We start from the raw sequence: 17138 nt of genomic DNA, 5'->3' as shown, positions 1-17138 counted from the left end.
ATTTCGTCCCTCTGCCACACTGCCCTAACAGAGTTCAGTGAATACTAGGGGTTTCAGCACTGGGGAACTGACACAAGGCATGTGATATGAGGTAGAATATCAAAGTATTTGTGAAACAAACAGCAAAACTAAAAATGTAGTTTGCAAAAACGCAAAAATAAAAGTGAACATGCAGAATTGTGAACGGTACAGGCAATCTCCACAAATGACGTTTTTCACGGCCAAAAGCTATTTAAGACTGACACCTGCACGCATGCACCCCCAACATACACATTATACACACATATGAGTATTTGTAACTCCAAGATCATCAACAGTGTCCAAAGCCATCCGTGTAGATACCTGTTGTAAAGATTAAAACATGCTGCAGTGGGATGGGGCCAGGAGTGTTGCTGACTGGCAGGGGCACCTTGAGCACTTAGTTATCTAGGCCCCCTCACAGAGTCCCTGGATTCCATGGGTATCGCACCTCCTAAGCCCCAGCTTATAGGGTTTTGCTGCTTTATCCAGCCGGCAAACACAACGGAAGCCTGAGTCTTTAACGCCAGTGAGGCTGGATCATCTCTGGGGGAAAGGGGCAATGAGAGGAGATGGATGAAGCCACTCGGGGCTCAATTGTTCCCTACTGTCAAAACAAAATGAGATTTTGTGGGGCTATCCCTCATAAGCGCAGAACAGAGAGGATGCAATGGGAATGCTTCTGGTGGTTGTTTTCATTTACTAAGGTTATTCACTGCTATTCAACCACAATATAGATGCTTCGGCTTGACTAACTTCTCTCAAGAAATAAATGAGTGGAGTTTTGATCTATGGCACTATGGCACTTTTAATTGTCTCAGACAGAGCAAAGCAAAACAAAATAGCGACGCGCCGAAGCACATCAGCCAGGCAAGGATATTCAAATAGCCACACCTGGCCAAAACCACATGCAAACAACTGTTTGTGCTAATAAACACCTGGTGAACTATCAGGTGACTGGCTCCTCAGTGTTACCCTTGGTTCAGCTTTATTCAGCCATGATAGTAGGCAGCATCTTTGGCAAACAGTGTGTTTGTCAGAACTTGGCACACGGGAGGGCATCAGAGCCAAGGCGTGTCACACTGCTGCCCATTTCAGAGTCATATTTTTATATCACATAATGTTTCAGTGTAACACAGTTATTAAAACCTTGATAGTGTCTCACTTGAAATGTACTACGGCACTGACTGAGTAATCAATTTTGTTCTAAATGGCTAAATATATGGATTGAATTAGCCAAAACCAGTTCAGTACTTTTCTTCAAGTCGAAATGCACTCCACCCATGTTTGCACCGCGGTGATGAGCGCAGGATATGGCTCGAAAACGTACTTCAATCCAGGGATGGAAGATGTCGCAGTACTCCTAATTATCCCATTATCCGAAATGACAAATCGAGAAGATTAAAATACTGCTCGTTTTTTTATTAAACTGCTTTTTTTCCATCCTACCTTAAGCATTTACTAGCATGAGGACGAAAAAGTCAGTTACAAACGAGCAGTATTTAAATCTTCTTGATTTGTCATTTCGGATAATGGGATTGAGGTACGTTTTCGACTCATATCAGCTGATCTGCCTGGGGGTCTTGGCCAAAGGGAGTAAAGGGGTACTTAGAGAGGGTGTTTGTACCCCATACTCTCTTTGTAGGGCCAGCTGTGAAGTGTCTATTTGAGATCCTCCAGATGTTTTCCTATAAAGACAAGTTACTTCAAAAGGTGCTGAAAAGACCCCCCCCCCTTTCACTTCCATACTGTGTAATGCTTTCTGTACTGGGGCATTTAGGAAATGTAATCATGGAGCCGATGGTCACCCTTTCAGCAGAAACAGTGGATGTTATCCTATACTATGTTATCCTATGCTACAATAAAACTACAAATAAAACTACAATGTATGTATAATGGCAGATTGATGTTGCCTGCCAGTGAGTGCATTAGCAGAGCAATCAACTCTCATTTGATGTGACATCAGGATGACCACATAGGTCAATCGTACTGTACATCAGTAGGCCTATGAATGTCACATCCTCTGCACTGCATCACACAGAAGCCATGCATTCATTTGAGCATGACACCATTTTTCTAAAGTCTTTCACCAGACAGTTTGGCCTGGCAAGAGAGCCTAGTTTAACTGTGACTCAGGCAGTGCGACGCCTTCATCCAAAGCATAAAGGCGTTCTTTCAAATGTCACCATCAGGTCACAGCACCGGATTGCCATGCAGGCCTTCAATTCACTATTGTTAAGGAGGCCATTGGTCGAGGCACGCCAACTGACTTACGGCTCGTGTTCACGAGCACATGGTAAATTGCCTCGTGCTGCTTAGGCTGCCCAGAGTGGCTCGCTTGTGGGCGGGCTGGCAGCATATGGCAGCACGTTCGATTGTGAGTCAAGAATTCAGCACAGCAAGTTTGTATGAAGGTCTGGTTATTAAAATGGGTAAATAGTTCAATAGTAATATGCTCTAAAAGGCTCTGGTGACAAACAAACTTTGCTGCCCTGTTTCCAATTGTCCACATGGCTGGGAGAACCTATTGAAGTAAGTAAATGCATTTCGAAAATGTAAAAAAAAAAAAACAATGTGTTATTAGCTAACTAGCTACAGTGCAGGCTAACACAAATTAGCTGGTAACATAGCTAGTTAACTATCTAGCCAACTTTACATACTGTATAGATAGCTAGCTAAGTGAATTAAATATCACCAGCTACCTAACTTAATATTAGCTAGATATATTGGTGTATTTATCACTGTAGGAAAAAAAACTCCAAATGCATTTGTAGGTAGCTAGCTAACAGCCATGGAGGAGGGTGAAAGGATAGCATCCCCAACTGTCAAAGTGAGAGAGTAGGCTATTCTGGATAGGGCAGTTACTTTGGTGTAGTTCCAGTCCCTAGAAGTGAGGACAGATATAAAAGTAACATAATATTCAGTGCGGTCTAATTTTGAGTATACTGAAGTCTGTTTCTTGTGAGGTTTTCTGCCCTCAGACATAGAGAGCTGTGAAAGCCTGTCTGCAGATGAAGAGGTCGCAATGAAGAGCAGTGGTTCTCAGTCCTGGTCCTGGGGACTCAAAAGGGTGCACATTTTTTTTTGCTTGCACTGTACAGCTGATTCAAATGATCAACTCATCATCAAGCTTCAAGTGGTATTTATGTATACATTTGTGATGCTATCCTTGATATAATCCTGCTATTGTCACATGCTACACATGCACATGTGTTTGCACATGCATCTATCAATCCAATGTTATCATGATTTGTTATAAGGGATATTATACTTCAGTAATCCACTATGACCTCATGATGTACTGTAAGTCTAATAATGACGTTATCTTCCATATTCCTACAGATACCTTGTCACTGGAGATTTCCTTCAAAACGATTGCCTAGTTACCGTGTAGGGCACTGCAAGGTTGGGTGACCAGGGCCATCTGGGACTGCCTCCTGGAGGAACTCAGGAGTGTCCTGCGTAACTTTATGAGGATGGACACGAGGACCAGGAGAGGATCTGAAGCTCGCCCCTGTGTGCCAGAGGAGAAGTCTGCTGCTCTGCAGGATGTTTCAAGGATGGGGTCCAACAATGCAGCAAGAGAGGCAATCCGTGTGCGGGAGATCTTCACCTCCTACTTCTTCGAAGAGGGTGCTGTTCCCTGACAACACCATAGACTACACTATGCACAACCAAAGCCTCTTTTAAGAGCAATCCGCAATGCAGTAAGAGTATTGTACCATTTACTTAGCTATGTCAACTACAGTTGACACTCAATTCCCAATTTCAATTCCCAATTTCTCTCCCTTTGATTTCTACATCTCAGGTGAGGGTGCTGTTTAGGTAAGGGTGTGGTGTCTGTACAAAAACAAAACAGGCTATTTTAAGTCACCCACATTGAAAAAATGTAGAACAATTGGACACCCCAGAACCCACACCTACACACTCATGTATCAATCTGATTGATGGATTTTGTTGTGCAGTAAGCAGGCTCAAGTGGGCAGGCTCTGGTGTATAAGATGGAGCTGGAGAAGAAGGCAGACATTTTACGTGCCCCCAGCCGATTGTGTTTTTTGTTTGTAACTTATTTTTGTACTTATTTTGTACATAATGTTGCCGCTACCGTCTCTTATGACCAAAAATAACTTCTAAACATCAGGATTACTCACCACGGATGAGCAGAATCCTTTTTTCCCTGTCATGACTCTGACGAGCCCGACGCAAAGGATATACTGCTTACTTGGGAACAGGCCCTCATCCCCGTGATCTGCGTGAAGAGGAGGCTGAGAATGAGGGGCCGAAGAGCGGGCTGCCTTCTGAGAATTCGTAGGCAATCGAATAAACCCCCACTTCCATCCATTCTGCTAGCAAATGTGCAATCCTTGGAGAATAAAATTGACGAGTTACGTGGAAGATTAAACTACCAATTACAAACTGCAACATTACAAACTGCAACATCTTATGCTTCACGGAGTCGTGGGTGAACGAAGACAATATCAACATACAGCTGGCTAGTTATACGATGTACCGGCAGCATGGAACAGCAGCGTCTGGTAAGACAAGGGGCGGCAGACTATGTATTTTTGTAAATAACAGCTGGTGCACAATATCTAAGGAAGTCTCGAACTATTGCTCGCCTGATGTAGAATATCTCATGATAAGCTGTAGACCACACTACCTACCGAGAGAGTTTTCATTCGTATTCTTCGTAGCTGTTTACATACCACCACAGTTAGAGGCTGGCTCATTGAATGAGCTGTATTCCGCCATAAGCAAACAAGAAAATGCTCACTCAGAGGCGACACTCGTAGTAGCCGGGGAATTTAATGCAGGGAAACTTAAATCCATTTTACCAAATTTCCATCACCATGTTAAATGTGCAATCAGAAGAAAAATAACTCTGGACCACCTATACTCCACACACAGAGATGCAGATAAAGCTCTCCCTTGCCATCCATTTGGCAAATTTGACCATAATTCTATCCTCCTGATTCCTGTTTACAAGCTCAAATTCAAGCAGGAAGCACCAGTGACTAGATCAATAAAAAAACTGGCCAGATGAAGCAGATGCTAAATTACAGGACTGTTTTGCTAGCACAGACTGGAATATGTTCTGGGATTCCTCTGATGGCATTGAGGAGTACGCCACATCAGTCATTGGCTTCATCAATAAGTGCATCGATGACGTCGTCCCCACAGTGACGTACATACCCCAACCAGAAGCCATGGATTACAGGCAGCATCTGCACTGAGCTAAAGGCTAGAATTTACGCTTTTAAGGAGCGGGACTCTAACCCGGAAGCTTATAAGAAATCCCGCTATCCCCCGACGAACCATCAAACAGGCAAAGCGTCAATACAGGACTAAGATCGAATCATACTACACCGGCTCTGATGCTCGTCGGGTGTGGCAGGGCTTGCAAATCATGACAGACTACAAAAGAAGCACAGCAGAGAGCTGCCCAGTGACACAAGCTTACCAGACGAGCTAAACTACTTCTATGCTCGCTTCGAGGCAAATAACACTGAAACATGCATGAGAGCACCAGCTGTTCCGGAAGACTGTGTGATCACGCTCTCTACAGCCGATGTGAGTATGAACCTTTAAACAGGTCAACATTCACAAGGCCACAGGGCCAGACGGATTACCAGGACGTGTACTCCGAGCATGCGCTGACCAACCAGAAAGTGTCTTCACTGACATTTTCAACCTCTCCCTGTCTGAGTCTGTAATACCAACATGTTTTAAGCAGACCACCATAGTGCCTGTGCCCAAGAACACTAAGATAACCTGCCTAAATGACTACTGGCCCGTAGCACTCACATCTGTAGTCATGAAGTGCTTTGCAAGGCTGGTCATGGCTCACATCAACACCATCATTCCATGAAACCCTAGACCAACTCCAATTTGCATACCGCCCCAACAGATCCACAGATGATGCAATCTTTATTGCACTCCACACTGCCCTTTCACACCTGGACAAAAGGAACACCTATGTGAGAATGCTATTCATTGACTACAGCTCAGCGTTCAACATCATAATGGCCTCAATGTTCATCAATAACCTAAGGAACCTGGGACTAAACACCTCCCTCTGCAACTGGATCCTGGACTTCCTGACAGGCCTCCCCCAGGTGGTAAGGGTAGGTAACAACACATCCGCCACTCTCAGGGGTGCGTGCTCAGTCCCCTCCTGTACTCCCTGTTCACTCATGACTGCACGGCCAGGCACGACACCAACACCATCATTCAATTTGACACAACAGTGGTAGGCCTGATCACCAACAACGATGAGACAGCCTATAGGGAGGAGGTCAGAGACCTCTCCCTCAAAGTGATCAAGACAAAGGAGATGATTGTGGACTACAGGAAAAAGAGGACCGAGCACGTCCCCATTCTCATCAACGGGGCTGCGTGGAGCAGGTTGAGAGCTTCAAGTTCCTTGCTGTCCACATCACCAACAAACTAACATGGTCCAAGCACACCAAGACAGTCATGAAGAGGGCACGACAAAACCTATTCCCCCTCAGGAGACTAAAAATATTTGACATGGGTGCTCAGATCCTCAAAAGGTTCTACAGCTGCACCATCGAGAGCATCCTGACTGATTGCATCACTGCCTGGTATGGCAACTGCTCGGCCTCTTACCGCAAGGCACTACAGAGGGTAGTGCGAATGGCATAGTACATCACTGGGGCCAAGCTTCCTGCCATCCAGGACCTCTATACCAGGCAGTGTCAGAGGAAAGCCCTAAAAATTGTCAAAGACTCCAGCCACCCTAGTCATAGACTCTCCTCTCTGCTACCGCACGGCAAGTGGTACCGGAGCACCAAGTCTAGGTCCAAGAGGCTTCTAAACAGCTTCTACCCCCCAAGCCGTAAGACTACTGAACATTTAGCCAAATGGCTACCCAGACTATTTGCATTGCAACCCCCCTCTCCCCCACTTTACACCACTGCTACTCTCTGTTGTCATCTATGCATAGTCACTTTAATAACTCTACCTACATGTACATACTTCCTCAACTAACCGGTGCCCCCGCACATTGACTCTGTACTGGTTCCCCCCATGTATATAGTCTCGCTGTTGTTATTTTACTGCTGCTCTTTAATTACTTGTTACTTTCATCTCTTATTCTTATCCGTATTTGTTGGTTAGGGGCTTGCTAGTAAACCTTTCACTGTAAGATCTACATCTGTTGTATTCGGCGCATGTGACTAATACAATTTTATTTGAATTGTGGCTCCTTCCATCTTCAAAGAATAGGCAAGAGGGCCAACCATGGAGAATAGTAAGACACTTCATTATTTCTATAATTACGCTATATTGTTTGTCCTTGTGTGTTCGTGCATGTTTTTCAGCATAAAGTACTCTGCAGCCACTTAGTGCGGACACCAGGTGAGGCCACACACACAGATTCCTGTTGAACACTGTCTCTTTAACTACCTTATTTTTTCAATAACAGTCTCTCTCCTTCACATCATCCCTCTCTCCCCCTTCTCCCTAAATCCTCTAGGTTATATCAGCTGTGTCGGTGAACCCCTCCTGCATCTGAACTGGCTACATAGAGGACACAGCATGATCAGAGGTGAGTGGTCACTTGGTCGGGTCAACAGGAAGTATTATTAAAGAGATGCTTTGCATTGAAATACAGATAGAGATGCAGTAGTCCCAGAGTTAATGATCCAAGGTCAGTTTTGCATTTCACCTCCTGATGATTGATGACTGACAGTGTTAGAATAAAGAAAAAACACTAGGCTTAAACATGCTCTTAAACATGCTCTCTCATCTGTTTCTCATCTGCAGGTATGTTTTGATGTGAGAGAGGACGCCAACCCTGAGTACCGTCATCGCCACCTCACCCGCTCTTAAGATAACCTTTGGGCAGACTTGGAGCCCAAGGCTGTTTAGGAGACACCACTAGAGACACTATTATATAATTGTGATGAACTGAGAGAATATTATGGTACTACTGTGATTCATATGCTGCCTTCCCCTTCTGTCTTTTACACCTCTCTCGCCACCTCGTATTTCTTCCTCTGATTTTATCATGCACAACAGATGTGCATTGAAGTTCAGTTTGAACTTGTATTTATAATATAATATTACAATTCTAATATTTATAATGCATGTATTATGTATTTATAACACTTGGATAATTAACTTCTTTCAATGAAGCATTTGTCACGCCCTGGCCTTAGTATTTTGTGTTTTCTTTATTATTTTGGTCAGGCCAAGGTGTGACATGGGTATCTATGTGGTGTGTTTTGTCTAGTTTTTTTTAAGTTATGGGATTGTGGTTAGTGAAGTAGTCTAGGTAAGTCTATAGTTGCCTGGAGTGGTTCTCAATCAGAGGCAGGTGTTTATCGTTGTCTCTGATTGGGAACCATATTTAGGCAGCCATATTCTTTGAGTGTTTCGTGGGTGATTGTTCCTGTCTCTGTGTTTGTTTGCACCAGATAGGGCTGTTTCGGTTTTTCACGGTTCTTGTGTTTTGTATATTGTTTGTATTTTCATCTTTATTAAAGATGTATAAAGATAACCACGCTGCATTTTGGTCCGACTCTCTTTCGACAGAAGAAAGCCGTAACAGCATTTCACATTCTCTACTGGTTGAAATTAAGTCTCTCATTTGATGAAATACTACACCTATCCTGTGTTTATCAGATCAATGCAGATGAAGGAAATTAGATATTGAGATGAGTATTTACATGATGCATAAGAAGTGTAGTGTACTGTTTTTTTTAAATTATATTTCTGTATATATGAATTATAAATCAGCCTTTAACTAGTTAAATCATGTTTCTAGCTTTTTGCAGAGTTACAATGTGTAACCATTGATGTCCCAGGACCAAGATTGGTAAACACTATTGAAGAGTATAATTGTAATACATACATGCAGACAGAGCATCATTCAAAGACTGGAATTTGATACTCCTGGTATTGGATATGACTGAACAATTATCTCAAAGACATTCATACCTGAACTGCACCTTTATTTGCCAAAGTAGAGTATATGACCAGGGAATATATTAAATCTACAGGCTACAATGTGGGCATCCTTGGCACAAAGTTATATTATATTCTACTCAATCCATAGGCTTCGTTAATGTCATTCAGACTGTTTTGAAGTTGATACAACTGGCTATGATAGCGGAGGTTCATAGCGAGGTTCTGAACTAATATGTATACCAATTCTGTTCCATACACATATCGGCTACATAGCTTGCTACACATCCATAGGCATACAGGTATTTTTATCCTCCACTGTACAATAAGCAAGAAAATAATGATCTAGCTACGTTACTTCATCCATCTGCATTGCATGGCAAATATTTTTATTTATTTAACCTTTATTTAACTAGGCAAGTCAGTTAAGAACAAATTCCTATTAATTAACAATGATCGCCGACAGTACATCGGCCACACCCGGACAACGCTGGGCCAATTGTGCGCCGCCCTACGGCAGGCTGGACAATAGAAAGAGTCCAAATTCAACCAAGGCTGAAAACGGAAATTGAATTTTGGCTAAACTGGAAGACTAGCGAATTAATTGAATCGAGCGTTTGTAGACCCTATTTTGACTGGAATTATGCTTAGAATTCCATTTTGCCTAAATGTCACAAAAAAATGTATCCTTTTTCACATTACCACTACAATTTGTTTTTAAGACGAAACTGAAGAAGAATAAAAAACTAGTGTAGAAATTCAACATACGTACCTCGATGGTGTCAACTGTGCTCATGTCTGCATAACGAGGAAGTAGAAAACAAATTGCAACTAAGGACTATTTTTGGTCTAACGATCGATGACAACGAGATACACTGCCCAGCCTTACATAATTAGATAGAATAGATTATCCTGATTAATATGGTGTCCTATTTGAATTTTTTTTAAATATACACATTGAGAGATATTTGGCGAAATAGACAGACATACCCCTATTTCCCCAAAACAGTGGCAGTCTTAAAATTCTAAGAAAGAGTATTTTATTTAAGCAGTTTAACATTTATTTACTACCATTTGCCTTTTTGTGTTTAGCATTTTGTAGTTTGTAATCTAGCGGTTAAGAGCGTTGGGCAGTAACTGAAAGGTGGCTCGTTCAATCCCTGAATGGACTAGGTGAAAAATCTGTCGAAACCTTGAGCAAGGCACTTAACCTTAGTCGCTTTGGATAACAGCATCTACTAAATGACTAAAATGTAAACTAGGCCTCTATCTTAAAGTGTGGCAATAATTTATTAACTTTTCATTATTCACAGATCTACTCCTCTGATGACATGGCAGGCAGGTGGGCAGACAGACTCCTCTGATGACAGGCAGGAAGGCAGCACACTCAGGAAAACGCACTGTTTAGCAAAGCAAAGGCTCTTTTGAGAGCTACCAGATTTATAATGAAAAACAACACATTTTTAGTGTCTGTGTCCAGTGTCTGTGTTTATATGTTAAGGGGGTGTCACTTTCTCAGATAATGTCACCCATCTAAATACATTTTAAATTTAAAATAATAAACTAAATGTATGGTGTTTATGTCTGTTTCATGATTTGTTATGGTTTAAATTGTTATTTTACGGTTGTAAGTGATAAAATGAACTAGAAAATGTTATATTTTGTCATTTGGAGTAATTACCACTTTAGTAAGGATATACAATTTATTCAGTACTGCAGTTGCTAAATAATTCCAATAGATGGCAGCATAAGATCACAAATGAAATTTCAGAAGATTAGTTTTCTCCCTGGAGACACCACTCCCCTCACAGGCCTAACTACACAGCTCGCGTACGCGACGAGAATTGCAAAATAAATGTAGAAATCTATGTTATTCAATTATTGCACCTGCACTGCTCACTCGCGCCAACGAGCATCTGCGTTGCCAAGGGCTAAAATAGAAGTCAGTTCTATTTCAGACACAGATCGTGCTGCAAATCCTGCCTCTCCCATCTCCTCATTGGTTATACCCACGTCTGTGACTGAAAGACGAAATAGCTCGATTGTAGTAAGGTACCTAATTTATGAAAGTTGCCAATCTCAATATAAAGTCAAGAGAAGAAAAAGCCTAGAAGGAGGAGAGATGACTAGAAACGATTCAGTTGACCATTTTATGTGTGAATTAATTGGTGGAGTACAGGACCTTGTGCATTTCAGGTAAAATAACAACTCAATGTTTATATCCCAGGACAAATTAGCTAGCAACAGCAAGCTAGCTAAATATAACAAATTAGCTAGCATGTGCAAGCTAGCTAGCTAAATTGCCATACATGTTTCATGCTTTTCCACCTGGCCCCAAATTAATGTAATTGGTTCAGAGTTTGTTTTGATATTTTAACCAGCGTATCGTGATCAGGTTTGGTGTGGTGGGGACAAAATACATTTATGCACGATGGCGCATGCGCGCAGCCGGTTTGGGTTCCGTGTAAACTGACAGTTTTTTTAAACCAAGGCTGAAATAATGTTTGAATTCTTTCCTGAGGACATTGCTGTTCTAATACATTTACAGTACAGTGTGCAGCTTTATCAGTTATTCAAATAGACATGTCTGTAAATTAGACATTTCCCATTAGCTAGTAGACTGTGTCCTACCTGAGAGACCTGTCAACGTTAAGTCTGATGGGACTCTAATGGGCTGCCCCTGGTCAGCTGTGAAGGGTAGTGTGTGAATAGGCCCTGTTGTCTTGGTGTAGTGATGATGGAGCAGTGAGTTAATGAACACATTGTTAAGGACCCTGTTCTATGTGTGTGTGTGGCTCGTCTAGCGTAAATGTCACTGCAGCACATTGCTTTCTGACCCTCATGTCCACACAGACCAGCTGTCCTTCCAGGTGTGCTGCTGGACATGATTGGCATCCTGCTAATGTCTGGAAACTGGGCCTCAGCCTTTGGAGCTATATTCACACACACAAACAACAATCCATCAGTGTGTGTCTGGCAAAGTGTGTGTGTGATGCATACCCATGTTGTATCCATTAAGGCTCATTTACATTACATTTACATTTAAGTCATTTGGCAGACGCTCTTATCCAGAGCGACTTACAAATTGGTGAATTCACCTTATGAATTCACCTTAGGCTCCTAATAAACGTGTGTTTTCTCCCTGCCTGCAGCAATATTTCAAACCATTCCAGTTTTCATGCCCGTTCTGTGGAGCCCACAATCTGGACCAACAGAAGCTGGCCCAACACTGTATGGAGAACCACCGCAACGATCCCAACAAAGTGGTTAGTCTGCTATGTTATACCCTGAACGATGGACACTGTCCTAGTCTGAACTATGGACACTGTCCTAGTCTGAACTATGGACACCTTCCCAGTCTGAACATGGACACTGTCCTAGTATGAATTTCCTCAAGCTTTTATGTGCTGATATGAAGTGTTACGCAACGTTGACGTAACTGCATGAGAGTGCATCCTAAACCAACAGAGAATCTACTGCATTCTGTTTTGGTGTACTGGTGAGGTAATGACAGGGTTGTTGATTGGTTGGTGTGCCTCCAGGTGTGTCCTGTATGTTCAGCCATGCCGGGGGGGACCCCAGCTACAAGACCTCCAACTTCCTCCAGCACCCGCTCCACCGGCACAAGTTCTCCTACGTCACGTTTGTGATAAGGATAAGGATTAGGATCTGGGCACTATGTCTTCTGTTCTTTTGTCAATAATCATATCCTCTCAGCCAGCAGCAGCCCCTTCACTTCCTGTATACTGGGGAGGAGGGGAACTTGGCCTCCAATAAGTGTTGCAATTTAAAACCACTGCAATGCAAACCAATGAGTACAGCATGGACATTGTTGTAATTTGGCAGAAAGTATAAAGGTTCCCAAAAATAAATATTGAAGGTATTTCCTTTGACTCTTTATATTTCACTGTTCAAATGAAACATTTTCAAACTTCAGGGAAAAGCCATCACATGACAGACGTTCTTGTAAAAGTACCACAGATTAGTTCTGTTAAAGTTTATTCTCAAGTGCATCATTTGATGGCTTTGAATAAGAGGGACTACAGTTGAATAACTTCATCCCATTCTCAGTGTGATAATCTCGACATGACAAGTTAAACACAGAGAGTAAGGATATCACAGTTTTTTTTAGTTAACTAGGTAAGTCAGTTAATAACAAATTCTTATTTACAATGACAGCCTTACCCTTGCCAAACCCTAATGTTGCTGGAGCAATTGTGACCTGCCCTATGGGACTCCCAATCACAGCTGGTTGTGATACAGCCTGGAATTGAACCAGGGTCTGTATTGACTCTTCTCGTACTGATATGCAGTGCCTTGGACTGCTGCGCCACTATCCCCTTTTTGTATTCAGAGTTTGTGTGAATACTTGCACTTGTCAAATTGTTCCACGTTATTGAACTATAGATTGTTCTTATTTCGTAGTTAAGAAGCTAATTTTATTTGTCACATGCGCCGAGTACAACAGGTGTAGACCTTAAGATTGAAATGCTTACTTACAAGCCTTTAAGCAACAAAGCAGATTTAAGAAAAATACATATGAAATAAAAGCAACAAATAATTAAAGAGCAGCAGTAAAATAACAATAACGAGGCTATATACAGTACAGGGGGTGCCAGTACAGAGTCAATGTGTGGGGCAATGTTTAGTCAAGGTAATTGAGGTAATGTATACAGTTGAAGTCGGACGTTTACATACACTTAGGTTGAAATCATTAAAACTTGTTCAACCACTCCACAAATTTCTTGTTAACAAACTATAGTTTTGGCAGGTCGGTTAGGACATCTACTTTGTGCATGACACAAGTCATTTTTCCAACAATTGTTTACAGACAGATTATTTCACTTATAATTCACTGCATCACATATGCCAGTGTGTCTGAAGTTCACATACACTAAGTTGACTGTGCCTTTAAATGGCTTGGAAAATTCCATAAAATGATGTCATGGCTTTAAACGCTTCTGATAGGCTAATTGACACCATTTGAGTCAATTAGAGGTGTTCCTGTGGATCTATTTCAGGGCCTACCTTCAAACTCAGTGCCTCTTTGCTTGATATCATGGGAAAATCTAAAGAAATCAGACAAATAATTGCAGACCTCCACATGTCTGGTTCATCCTTGGGCACAATTTCTAAATGCCTGAAGGTACCACATTCATCTGTACAAACAATAGTATTCAAGTATAAACACCATGGGACCACGTAGCTGTCATACCGCTCTGGAAGGAGACGCGTTCTGTCTCCTAGAGATGAAAAGTGCAATTCATTCCCAGAACAGCAGCAAGGACCTTGTGAAGGTGCTGGAAGAAACAGGTACAAAAGTATCTATCTACAGTAAAACAAGTCCTATATTGACATAACCTGAAAGGCTGCTCAGCAAAGAAGAAGCCACTGCTCCGAACTTGCCATAAAAAAAGCCAGACTACGGTTGGCAACTGCACATGGGGACAAAGATTGTACTTTTTGGAGAAATGTCCTCTGGTCTGATGAAACAAAAATAGAACTGTTTGGCCATAATGACTATCCTGATGTTTGAAGGAAAGAGGGGGAGGCTTGCAAGCTGAAGAACACCATCCCAACCGTGAAGCACGGGAGTGGCAGCTTCATGTTGTGGGGGTGCTTAGCTGCAGGAGGGACTGGTGCACTTCACAAAATAGATGGCATCATGAGGGAGAAAAATGATGTGTATATATTGAAGCAACATCTCAAGACATCAGACAGGAAGCTAAAGCTTGATCGCAAATGGGTCTTCCAAATGGACAATGACCCCAAGCATACTTCTAAAGTTGTGGCAAAATGGCTTAAGAACAACAAAGTAAAGGTATTGGAGTGGCCATCACAAAGCCCTGACCTCAATCCTATAGAACATTTGTGGGCGGAACTGAAAAAGCATGTGCGAGCAAGGAGGCCCACAAACCTGACTCAGTTACACCAGCTTTGTTAGGAGGAATGGGACAAAATTCACCCAACTTATTGTGGGAAGCTTGTGGAAGGCTACCTGAAATGTTTGACCCAAGTTAAACAATGTAAAGGCAATGATACTAAATACTAATTGAGTGTATGTGAACTTCTGACCCACTGGGAATGTGATGAAATAAATAAAAACTGAAATTAAGCATTCTCTCTACTATTATTCTGACATTTCTCATTCTTAAAATAAAGTGGTGATCCTAACTGACCTAAAACAGGGAATTTTTACTAAGATTAAATGTCAGGAATTGTGAAAAACTAAGTTTAAATGTATTTGAAAAAGGTGTATGTAAACCTCAGACTTCAACTGCAAGTAACATTCTATTGGTTGCAAGAATTTTGGATAATAATTTAAATTGAAAAATTCAAAGTTTTGAATCCAGCGTCATTTTGTTTTTCAATTCATAAACCATGTGCCATGGGATCAGTACATCGAATCTCTTCCCAACTATTTTGCAATTTATACGGCACAGCTGTCAATTTTTGGGTGCTTAAATTAAATTGGTATATATTTTTTTAATCACAATTTTCTTGAACCATTTTTGGTCTTCAGTGCAGGGCCGACAGACAAGTTCCTTACTTTTTCCCCCTTCCACTTGCCACTTCCATTTTTGTGGTAATGCTGCAATTAGTTGGTTGTAATTTTGGGTAGAGCAGACATTTCTATATGTCTGTGTTAGTTGCATGTGTGACATAACTCCATCAGTACTATTTATGACATAATTTACAAAGATTATACCTTTTTTATCGATAAATCCATTAGTATATTTGACTTTAACCACATACTAAGAAAGGTCTTAGTTTATACAATTTTAAAAAATGGGTTACATATGGTTAGCAGATGTTAATGTGAGTGTAGCGAAATGCTCATTTAGTTTAATGTTATACATTTTGTCATCAGATTCGTTTATATTTATGGTGCTATAACAGTGAAAGAGGTTTGTTCAAACCATACGTTTCATCTACTACTCACCAGACAGCAGAGTGGCGCAGCGGAAGCGTGCTGGGCCCATAACCCAGAGGTCGATGGATCGAAACCATCCTCTGCTATGTCTTTTACGTGTGGACAATTCAGCAAGGGGGAGAGAAAAAAACACGAATTAAAAAGATCATATAAAACATATTTCTGCAATAGAGATGATACCTACGTACAATTATGATTAAACGAAATAAAAGGATAGCTTTGTTTTCAAATAATGTTTTAAAATAGTGTTCGTAAGCAATACTATAACTTATATAATACATAAACTATAGCTATTAGAATGGTTGAGTTAGACCACATTAATATTGCAACATCCTGAAGGTTAAGTGCAAATTTGAGGTGCTCACTACCACCTTCTCATGGACAATGGATGAAATAACAGGTCATTTTATCTGAGCAGTTGGAGAACTTTCATTACATATTGAGAGCCTGTGTCTGTTAGCAAGAAGACTCCAGACCAGATCAACTAAGGCTCCTTTTCGTACCTGTCGTCGGTAAAAGGTTAGCCTAATTTTAAACAAAAAATCTAGCTGAAAGTATGTGTGAGTTTGTCAGGGGGCCATCAGGTGGCAGCATTGTCTTTCTAGCAGTTTGAAAAAGAACGTGTGCGTGATTATGTCATTAATGTGGAGGCATTTGTCACTCACTCCCTGTTAGGAAATATTAATGGTCCCGAAGTCAACTGAATACACCGGACAGCCAATCATACACCTTAGAAAATAATGATAAAGTGTTTTGATGTATGGTTATGTAGTGTCTTGTGGTATAATTATACAGTGCAGCCGAAATAGCTCAGTTGGGAGAGCGTTAGACTGAAGATCTAAAGGTCCCTGGTTCGATCCCGGGTTTCGGCAGGTGTTGTTTTTTTTTTTCTAAATTTGTCCCGGAAAAAAGATAGGTTAAGATTTGAATCCCTGTTTCAAAGGTAAAATCTGGTGGGAAGTGATTGTAGTGAGATTATCGTTTGGACAAAAGACTCTCCTCAACTCCTCCATCTGTATGTACACTGCTAAAATTTTTTTAAGGGAACACTAAAATAACACATCCTAGATCTGAATGAATGAAATATTCTTATTAAATACTTTTTTCTTTACATAGTTGAATGTGCTGACAACAAAATCACACAAAAATTATCAATGGAATCAAATTTATCAACCCATCGAGGTCTGGATTTGGAGTCACACTTAGAATTAAAGTGGAAAACCACACTACAGGCTGATCCAACTTTGATGTAATG

At 41.3% G+C, this 17138-nt stretch overlaps 1 non-coding gene across 1 annotated transcript; it reads left to right on the top strand.

The window, feature by feature from the left end:
• The first annotated feature begins 16682 nt into the window (after nucleotides 1-16682).
• On the top strand, nucleotides 16683-16755 carry trnaf-gaa (transfer RNA phenylalanine (anticodon GAA)). Its single transcript has one exon. It is a non-coding gene; the product is annotated as a tRNA-Phe (tRNA).
• Nucleotides 16756-17138: the final 383 nt, after the last annotated feature.

This window comes from Oncorhynchus masou, chromosome 2, assembly GCF_036934945.1.
Source record: "Oncorhynchus masou masou isolate Uvic2021 chromosome 2, UVic_Omas_1.1, whole genome shotgun sequence".
In the NCBI taxonomy this organism is placed as follows: Eukaryota; Metazoa; Chordata; class Actinopteri; order Salmoniformes; family Salmonidae; genus Oncorhynchus; species Oncorhynchus masou.
Note: the sequence above shows the minus strand (reverse complement) of the source record. Positions and strands in the feature narration are given on the sequence as shown.